Source organism: Gossypium hirsutum, chromosome D13, assembly GCF_007990345.1.
Source record: "Gossypium hirsutum isolate 1008001.06 chromosome D13, Gossypium_hirsutum_v2.1, whole genome shotgun sequence".
Lineage (NCBI taxonomy): Eukaryota > Viridiplantae > Streptophyta > Magnoliopsida > Malvales > Malvaceae > Gossypium > Gossypium hirsutum.
Genome location: NC_053449.1, coordinates 23,047,370 through 23,057,386, shown reverse-complemented (window position 1 = coordinate 23,057,386; position 10,017 = coordinate 23,047,370). Strand labels below are relative to the sequence as shown.

The window sequence follows — 10,017 nt, the reverse complement described above, 5'->3', positions numbered from 1 at the left end:
GAACGTGAAACAAACCCTGACAACCCCAAGAAGTCATCAAGGTGGGAATTAATCCAAAATTTGTATTACCCATCCGTGAAAACCTTAACCTCAAACCAATCTAAATGTGAGGTCGAAAGGTAAGCAGTTCTTACTGGCTCGTTATGTTAGTGGAATATCGGAAGATCCTGCTAGGGTAGTGGCTAGTTGATTGACGAGGAACCCGAAATGACAGTTGATGGAGATTACCGAAGTGAGCTAATCACCCATAATCAGATTTGATTTATTCTTCCTTTTTAATCTTTTGAATTTTCTTTTTATGTTTTTTTATTTTTATCATTATAAAAACCTCAAAAATAATTTATTTTATATTCTTCGTACTATAATTGAATCTAAAGTACTAATTAGATCTTTTAGTGTTTAGGTTAGTATTGATCTAGCGCTCGCCTCCCTTGGGTACGATCCTTGAAGTACTCACCCACTCCATTGTAAAACTATATTACAACTAGACCTGTATACTTGTGGATACTGCCTCGTAATTCTATATTTTATTGCAATACTCACACTCTTGACGTTAGTGCATCCAGAGGCAGTCAACATACTCATGGTAGGTCAGTCTAATATGTTGTTCTCTAACACATACTCATGTATTGATTTTGACGTCCCTATGTCAATGACAATACTTTGTCATCAATCAACTACACATTAGTCTCAATGCATTATTATTGTTCAAGCCCATAATAATACTTGACTAAGGACCTTTTAAGAATAATCATATTATTCTTAGGACTTTATTATTGATCATTTTATTTATACAAACAGTAATAGAAATTGAAATAACAATGGCAATGCATTATATTAATAACAAGGTAAAACGAGTATGTAATTACAATCATTTTATGATTGGTCTTTTAGGCATACTCTAACACGGAGAATACCGTTTGGTTGAAAGTCGAGAATGACAATGATTCGTCTACCTGAAAATACAGGTGCAAATTCGGTTTAGGGTTTATTGCTATAAATATCACAAACTGAGTCAATTTTCAAAATTTTTATTTTTCGCTGTGCAAGAAAACCGTTTTCGAATCAGATTTTTTCCAACACTATCTACTAACTAAAATTGGTTTATTAATCATTTTAATCTTTTGGATAATTACTATCTAAGTCTCCAATCTTTTCTTAATTAAAACTTAATAGCTATTAGACTTTTACAATTTAGTCTCTGAGCCTTAATTAACTATTTTTTCAACTAAATTACTTAACCGAATTTCAATATATATTTTATATTAACTCCATAAATATTCTTATTTTATATTTACAGATTCGATTTATCGAAATAATATTCTAAAATCGCATTTTCTGACATCATTGAAATTTAAATTGTTACACTTGCACATAAGCTTGTAACTTCATCATGAATTGTTTTACTTTGAACTTTGAACAAGTAAACTAGAACTCAATCTTACCCTAGCATTTTGTATGTAATTTATTATACCCCTACCAATTTGTACATAAACTCATCACATATTTCGAATGTTATTATAGTGATTCAATTTAGAGAATCTTTGCGGTGATATACATTTTACATTTGTATACTCGAGTAACATAGATCCACATGAACTTTTATGCCACTCATTTATGTAAATTTTAACATTCTGAGTCATGCTGAAATTACTTTTTTATGTTTTCATATTTTAATTATTTTTTATATCATATCTTTATTATCTTATTATTTTTGTGGAACAACAAAGGAGGGAAACATCCTAAACAGTCACTCAAGAATCTTACGGGTGAAGGAACAGCCTCAACATCAGCCAACAACCAAGTCAATGACACTTCGTGGTGGTCCATCGAATACGCACAACTCTCTAGTTTCGAGTAGCTCATTCTTTACCAACCACTCAGCCACAAAATTCCGTTATCGAGGGACATACTCCAGCTCCCATAGCCATTCATTTCCTAACAATGCCCGAATTGATTCAACAAACCGAAAGTAAGGGTGAAATTGGCTCACCCCTTACGGATCATAACAACAGACGTAGCTAAATCCGACTCAATAATGATTCTCCTAACTGCCGTCCAAGCGACCTGAATACCATGATAAATGCCCCATAACTCAGCAAGACTATTGTTTCGATTCCACAAAAGGCTGAGAAACCCACAAACCAAGTGCCATTACTGTCCCCAAGCACGTCCCCTGCCCCTGCCCTGCCCTCACCCTCACGATCCCAACTGCCATCAATATTGCGACGAGCCCACAAACGCCACATTTCGCCACTTCCAAGCATACCAGCACACCGTTGAGAACACCAACGGCCAGCCCCAATCCCAAGCCGTAAAGAATGACACTAAATAAAATTAAATACCACCATTCATCCATTGGCAATGATAAAAACTAGACAATTTTATATTTTATCTAATTTATCATAATAATTTAATTAGTTCCCGGTCAAATTTCAGATATATATTTATCTTGAAGTTCTAAACTAAAATTATAACCGGCTACCCAAATTTTTAACCGAAAAGACTTTTCTAGAATTAAAAAGGGTACTACTGAGTAGCGTATTAAGAACATGATATCAGATGAGATCTTAAGGGTGGCTCTCCTGTATCAGTGTTGCTCACAATCAAAAAACTTCGTACACAAGTCCCAATACCCACCCCTTCATTCCATCATCTTAACAAGATTTTACAACATAACTTGCAATTTGTACCCACGCTTAGGAGCCAAAAAAGGGTAACAGAAGGCAATGTTATGTATGGTTGAATGTACAACCCTGTTGCTCATGGGCAGCAGAACCTGGTTTCAGTAATTGCTGAGGAGAAGATCCAGTGGTAGTAGGGCTGCAAACACTCTTTGCAGCAGGAGGCAAGCACCTTTTCGAGAAAAAAGCAGCAATACTTTTGGTTTGTCCACCCCCCTTCTCTGTCAGGTTTATAAAAGAAATGGTCCAGTCAATGAAAATTAAAATTAAACCTGTTGAGTTGAGACACATAAATTCCTGGTGAAACTGACAAGCCAAGCTTCACTAAGATTTCTTTCTTGACCTGCAGAGAGATCATTCATATCAGTAAAACAAATAGTTTGTGTCAGACTCAAAGCATAACTTACATCGCTATTTTAACACAGACAGGCATGGAATTGGTTGATGAAGTAAACTAGGTGCGGTGTGGTATCAGAAGGCATGACAGTTGCAGCTTGATATAAAGGCATGCTTGGAATATTATGTAATCATCAGCTTGTTGGAAATTCATGGCCTATAATTTAACCCTCTTACCAAGGACTGGGGATAGTCAAAATTAATCAGAACCCTTGCAACTGTTGAGAAGGCAAGAGAAGGTAAATTTACTGAAGGGTAAGACCAAAAAAGGAACACCGAACATTCAGCTAACTAATTCATGAAAATGAATTTCAAGCATTAAATCATTAATTTCACATTTCCCTGGTCTAACATATCCATTCTACTTCGTTAAGAGGTTAATTCAACAACTTAAACCAAGCATGGTACAATAGTATTTTCAAAAAGGGGTGCGATCCTAATGTCATCCATGTAAGCACCCCAAAATAAATATAGAAATAAATGCCACTAGCAAAGAGCGAGATCTAAATTCAGGAATGAGACACTAACCTGCCAACGATTATCTGAGAATTCTGAAATTTCATGCACTGTGTCCTTTAACTGAGACTTTGGAATTGAAGGAAACTTCTCTTGCAAAGACTCTACCAAGCTTTTGATACCATGGGAGCATGACTGGATTGTAGATACCTAAAACCAGCAATATCAAAATTAGCAGCAAACCACAGCAGTTTAGAATTTTTAACAAAAATTAATTTTCAAGCACCTAACATGTCATAATATCACCTCGCTGCTACTATCATGATGAGATTCAAGAATAGCAGGGAGAATATATTCCTGAACATTATAACCAAAGGATGTTTTACATTAAACTGTGGTTAGAAGTGCAACTTACGATAAGATGCAAATCTGAGTCCAGAATTGGTACCAAAGATAGGACCGGTGTTACTCCAGCCTTCACACATGACAAACAAGCTTCTTGATTGTCATGTACCTTGCTATCAATTGATATCTCTATAGAATGGCCACCAGGATATGCCCGCATGCTCAGGGCTTGTAAACATGTCTGCTCCAATTTAGGAGTACCATTAAGATCTTCAGCCATTAGCAATGACGCCTTTTCATGCAACAAATTTAATATAATCAGCACTTGATTTTTTCCTTAGTGCTTGCTCAGTTATATTGTTTAGACACTTCTGTTGCCGAAGCAATGCACTAAACTCCTCATTCCACCCATCTTGCTCACTGATATGGGAACTTTGGATATCCTGAACTGGAACATCAGATTCCATCCTGTCAACTTGTACACCCTGTATATAAGCCTCAAATAAGCACTTTAAGCCTGTGGTTTTCGAGTAATGGTAGGTGATTCTTTTTTAGTTCAGAAGTTAACAAGGTGGAGTATCTTCCAAGTTTTTACCTCATCTTCCGAGAGATATCCATCTGGTACAAAAAAGCCATCTTCACTTTCATCTTCATCATTGGCTTTGGAGCATCCTTCGCAACTTTCCTCCTCTTCATCTTTATCACAATCTGAGAGGTTTTCACCAGGCTCCTCCTGTCAAGTGAAAAGGTTATTTCCAGGTTTACATCTAATTTTCAGTCTGAATAACTTACAGTACCTCCTCCCATTCTTCATCACTATCCACATCATAGTCTAAATCTGGGTCCTTCCTCCATGGGTGACGAGCTCCCACAACATTACTGAAAATACAGCAAAACACAACTTATTGACAAATTGCAACACTGAAAGCAACGCGACATCAATGCAACAACTTCACAAAGAATACTAACTAAATGAAATCAAATATTTTTGTCCCAATCATTATCAGCACTATTGCCTTTTAATACCATTTCATTTAAGATACCACGGAAACGTAAAGAGATTAAAAAAAAAAACTAATTTTCATATTTTTACAGTACAATCATAAAAGTAATGGGAGCAATGAAGCACACTTGAATGAAGCTTAGAACAGGATATGGAGTCAAATACACTAGAATGTTGCAAATGCAATCACCTGGAAACAGAACATATGGTCAACAAAGAGATTGGTAACTTTTAAACAACTTTCCACTTGGGTTTCTATTTTATTTTTTGTTGAAAAAACTCTACCGCTGGGACTTAATTTAACAAAAGCACAGAAAGCATTAGGTGATCCAAATTTGTTGATTGTCTATTACTACGAATTCTGAAAAGATGCAAGAGGTAAAGAAAAAATTAATTGCTCTGGTGGAAAGGTATTCTCCTTGGTACACAATATTACAGAACATTGAAGAAAAGGAGTTCTCATAGATAATCCACGTAGGATACTTTTCCTCAAACTTCAGTCCTTTAAATTTACACAAGCTTGAAAACCATCAAGTTCTTGAAACTCCTAACTCCTCTCAGCTTAGTTAACAGAGCTCCAAGCCAACCAGAGCTAATTCCAAGAACCATGCAGGATTTTTTTCCTCAATCAAACTTCGGTTGTTTAAATTTACGCAAGCTTGAAAAATATTAAAGCTTAGTTAACAGAGCCCCAAGCCAACCAAGAGCACATTCCAAGATCTCAGCTTAAACAACAAAAAGCAGCTCATACCATGACGTAAAGCTTGAAACTCAATGTCCTTGATATATATACATACATATATATAAAGGTTTAGAAGCCATACATTTTGGAGGCCAAATATCAAAAAGTCTAACTGGCCCTGGACAGTTTCAATGTGGCCTTATACTTGCAAGATGCCTTTCAATTTGATTGGCAAAGCAGGAGAGGAGGGGGTCACAAAAAAAATAAAAACATATATCCACATTTACAATGTCCCTAACTATATTAAGTCTTCATTTTTAAGAAAAAAGTATACAGTTTGAAGTAGCATTTTCCAAAATAATAGATTATGTGCAATCTATACTGCATTTTATTCAATGACCTTAGGCCAAATATGAATAATATTAAAGCTTCAAGTAGTCAAATCTACAAGTATAAAACACATTATTATCTGAGTATTTTCACAAAGAAAGGTTTATCGGATTTTTTTGTGAAGATTAATGAGTCAAACTTACAAATGTGCAAACTCAGATCTTTGAGATCAAGCCTAAAAATAGTATTACTACTTGTTCACAGAGCTTCATAAATGAACTCTAGCCAAGCTAGTTTAAGGAGTATGAATGAGCACTTACTCTACACATACAGCTTGTGCAATCAGACACGCTACCTTAAGCAAACAAAGATTAAAATTGATAAATTAATTTATCCAAGGCATATTTTTAATTAGTTATAGGAAGCAATTATCGAACTTTCAAGGGGAAAAAAAGAATGTAGTTGAGAAGTAGAATTCAAACGTGTATCCACTGCTTCTTGTACCAATTTTTCCTGACACTTTATTAATTCCCTTGGCATAGAGTGTTATTTCAATAGATAACTCTTCTATACAGTTCATTAATTTCTGAATTCATTACTTTAACCCCACCTATCTGAAAGATCGGTCTTAACCTGGAAGGAAACACAGGTAATAGGCATGAAACCGTCCATTATGGTTTTAGATTTGTTCAAATAAAATGCTTAGCCAACTCCACAAATTCTGATACAACAGTGCATTTTCTTTAGATCTACCCATTGGGTGTTTAGGGTTTGGGACAATCTCAAGCTCAGTTCAATTTGGGTTTGAGTCAATTCGGATTAAAATTGTTGGTTTTTATGATCAAATTGGATTGGGCTAGATTTGGGTTTGGGTTGATTTGATCATTCTTTTTCCAGTTGGGGTCAAAATTGACAGGTCTGACGTTCTTTTATACAAGAAGAATTAACCTTTCACAAGATACTAATCTTCTAGGCTGAATGCTTATTTAGAAGGATGCAAAAGCAAGAAATAGGAGTCTACCTTTTCTTAGGCCAAATACCATAAAATGCAGGTCTGTAGCTCTTATCAAACTGCAACAACTGCTTCCTTGCACAACAATTTTTAACATCAGAAACTGAAACATCATCATTATGGCAGGATCTATCATCAGAATTCTGTTCTACCCATCCATCTACATGCCTTTCAAGGGTCAAGCCTTCGCGGGATAACCCTTTATTAGCGGTTAACTTAAGTTCCTTAAACAATTCAGTCCTAGGATTCATACGCATGCCCCAACACTGTTTATGATTTGAATGAAGAGAATGACCTAAGCGACGCCAAGAAGATAAGTGTAACCTGAGAAGTAAAATAATAGAATGTGAACTTGAAATATAAAACCAAAGCCTGTAAAAGCATACAAGTCAAAGAAAACAAAGAAACCCACTTGCGAAGATCATCAGCATCAGTTTCTTCCTTAGATGAAAGAGCCCTGTCCATGGAGAGCATGATTGATTCAGGCACATTTTCACTTTTTTCGGTGGATGGGGAATATATGGTTGGCTTAGTTATTTCCTCAATCTGACATGGTGATGTTTTACATTTTTTGAGGAAGCGTTCCATAACTGAAGCTTGCTTTTGTATTGAAAGTTTCTTTTTCAGTTCAGCATCTTCCTTCTCACGCCGTCGTTGATCTCTCTCAGCTTCCTCTTGCTGTTTCCGCAGCTGCTTCCTCATCTCAGCCTCCTCTCTTTCACAACGCTTTTCATCCCTTTCTGCTTCATCCTGCAATCGCTTTCTCTCCTTTTCCTGAAATAAACTATGTTCATGAAAATCTGAGAAACAAAAAAGGATTGTAACTGCAAATGACATACCCAACACAATCACTGTCCTGGGAGTAATTCAGATTTACACATTCCAATAGCACAACCACAAAACTAAAATTTGATAATTCACACATGGACAAACTTTAAAAAGTTGCACATACATTTTGCAACTTTTCCTTCTGGAGCTCGCGGTCCACTTTCTTCTTTTTCTTCTCAATTTCCCTTTTATTTCTCTCCAGTTGCATTATTAACAATTTTTCTTCTCGCTTTGCTTCTTTCTCAGCCCTTTGGCAACAGACAAAAGCTTTTACTATTAAGAAACTAATTCAAGCACAAAATCTATAGAACAACATAAATACATACATCTTTGCACCAGTCTTCTGCAACATGTTACACATTAACAAGCGAATGTCTGCCTCACTTAATACCTTGGCAAGCTTTTCTGATACTTTCACGAAATCATACTCGTTGCTATGATCATTCTCCGACTTCTGTAACAGAGTTACCATTGCTGCAATGAACCATAAATATCATTAACCACTTGAAGCATGAAATTAAGGTATTAAAGTTGAAAATTTGCTCGTCACATTCCATGCAAGAACATATGTGAAAGAATTAAACATCAAATTGATTATTTTTTTCAATACGAAAATCAATTAAACAACTCATTCCTCAGTTAAAAACAAAGCACATGTTTGCAGGAAAGATGCCAACACGGAATATAATAAGGCAATAAACATAAGAAACGTAAGAGTACTTTTTTCCCAATTAACACAAGGTAAGCTGTTAGAACACTGGAAGTGCGCAAAAGCTTGAGTAGAGAGCGGAACCAAAGAAAAAACATATGTATAGAGAAGAGATTATAAAGTATGACCAATGTTACGAGTTTTGATAGAGATGAAATCGACAAAAGTTAACGTTTGAGTAAAGGATTAATCTAAGGCCAAAGTTCTAAACACCAGTTGGAAGAAAAGGGCCCCTCAATTGACTGGATTCAGCAAAACTTGTTGCCTAGAAGAATTGCCTAAAAGAACCAAACAAATGGTTAAGAAAAAGATTAAGGCAGACACACCTATTCCACTGCGACCACAGTATTCAGTTCAGTAACGAAACAAGAATCAAGAGAATTTAATAGCAAAGAAATCAGTGAGATTTCTTCCTACCAGAAACAGCAGTAATTCTCTCATTTATCTTCTTTCTACAGGTACGCCGAGTTCTTAACGTGGCTCGTACAGCTTTTGGTATCAACTTTGCATCTCTTGTCTGTCAGGGAAGTATGTGTGTAACTGTAAACACTACAAAAAAAAATCCAAAACAATAAAAAGCAAAGAAAATGTACCTCCCAACACCAAAGAGAAGAGTGGGAATCATCCTCCAAAATATCAGCTTCTTCGTTCTCCAATCCATATTTCACTCTCTGCCCTACAAGCAGCACAGCGCTTTTCACCGCGGCCAAACTCACATTTCCCATTCTGTCCTTAACCTTCTCATGAATTGCCTCCAACAATTTCGACAGCGGCAAGTCGCTCTCCTCCATCAGAATCGCAACCACTGAATTTAGTGAACAACCGGACTCAACCAACCCCATGTCGTACCCCATCCCGAGACCCGATTTCTGCTCCATCATTTCTTTGTAAAACCCAAAAAGCCCCTCCATTTCTTGCTTCAATCCCTTGATCTGGGCCTCTCTTTGTTCACCGCTCAAGTTCTCTGAATACCATGACGTTCTCCTTCGCTTCGTACCCTTCTTGTGTTGATCTTGACCGTCCATTTTGAGGGCTTTCGGATCATCATCCACGTCGATTACCGGCACTGAAACCGCCATTAGAACCAATACAGACCCAAATCCAAACCTAGAAAAAAAGAAAATGAAGCAGGATGGTAGCTAGTAATAAAGATATTAATCTTTAAATAATTCTTTTCTACCTCTTTTTTCCCGCCCGAAGTGTGGTAAAAAAGAAACACATTTAATGACATTTGGCGCGTTAACATTTGGAGTGAGCGGTCACAACATAACATTTATGTAAAGGTTAACTGCTTTAATAATCATTATTTTTATTTTGTTTTCATCAGTAAATTATAAAAATTTTCACTTTAATCATTAAATTATCTAAATTCGTTTTTTAGTCACTATCTTATTAATTTATTAACGGCATAATGATGTAGATTTTTAAAATATTTTATTTAAAATTATAGGTTTAATCTATATCAACCTTAGGACATTTTTGGACTTTTGGAATCCTCAAGTTAGAATGTTGAACAGATACATTATTCTACAAATAGGGTAAATGATAAAAATTATTGTACTAAAAAATTAT

At 35.8% G+C, this 10,017-nt stretch overlaps 1 pseudogene; it reads right to left on the bottom strand.

Moving 5' to 3' along the window:
• Positions 1 to 2,563: 2,563 nt before the first annotated feature.
• On the bottom strand, positions 2,564 to 9,616 carry LOC107920829 (chromatin assembly factor 1 subunit FAS1-like; annotated as a pseudogene).
• Positions 9,617 to 10,017: the final 401 nt, after the last annotated feature.